This window comes from Bison bison, unplaced genomic scaffold (assembly GCF_000754665.1).
Source record: "Bison bison bison isolate TAMUID 2011002044 unplaced genomic scaffold, Bison_UMD1.0 scf7180017864371, whole genome shotgun sequence".
Taxonomy (NCBI): domain Eukaryota; kingdom Metazoa; phylum Chordata; class Mammalia; order Artiodactyla; family Bovidae; genus Bison; species Bison bison.
This window is the reverse complement of record NW_011494943.1, coordinates 8,386,372-8,387,423: the sequence shown is the minus strand read 5'-3', so window position 1 is coordinate 8,387,423 and position 1,052 is coordinate 8,386,372.

Here is a 1,052-nt window from a genome sequence, read left to right as displayed (position 1 = left end):
ACAAATATAGAACAACTTCTAGACAGCCAAGGAAATCAGCAACAACATGAAAAGGCACCCTCTGAGACAGGAGAACACATTTGCAAACCATGTATCCACTAAGGAGTTAAAAACCAAAAAAACAACAAGGAACTCATACAACTCAATAGCAAAAAAAAAAAAAAAATTTTTTTCTTTTATTTTTTAAACTGTGAAAATATGATAACACATTTACAGGAGATTTGGAAAATACAGAACAAGGTTACATATGGTTCCACCATATATTACAATTTTTTCAAGTAGACAAATTAAGATTTTTCAGTTGGAATTTCATTATCAAGCTCTCAAAAATTAATAGAATGAATATACAGAGAATTAGAAGGATATAGCAGACCTGAAACACACTATGAGCCAATTCAACATAATTAAGATCAAATAATCCAATTTTAAAATGCGCCAAGGGGGACTTCCCTGGCAGTCCAGCAGTTAAACTCCATGCTTCCACTGCAAGAGGCATGGATTCCATCCCTGGTCAAGGAACTAAGATCCCATGTGCCCCATGGCTCGGCCAAAAATAAAAATAAGAAATAAAATAACAATGAGCAAAGGACCTAAATGGACATTTTCCCAAAGAAGACATACCAATGGGCAACAGGGACACAAAAAGAAGCTCAACATCACTAACCATCAGGGAAATGCCAAGCAAAACCGCCGTGAGATACCACCTGAAACCTGTTAGAACGGCTAACATCAAAAAATCAACAGCCAGACTTCCCTGGTGGTACGGTGGCTAAGAACCCACTTGCCAGTGCTGGAGACCCGGGCTCGATTCCTGGTCTGGGAAGATTCTACATGCCTCGGAGGAACCAAGCCCATGAGCCACAACCACTGAAGCCCGCGTGCCCTAGAGCCCATGCCCTGCAACGAGAGGCCACCATGACGAGACGCCCGCGCACCGCAGTGAAGAGCAGCCCCGCTCACTGCAGCTAGAGAAAGCCCACACTCAGCAATGAAGACCAGTGCAGCCGAAAGGAAAACTGAAGAAAGCAAGGAAGGCGAGGCGAGAGCTAAGT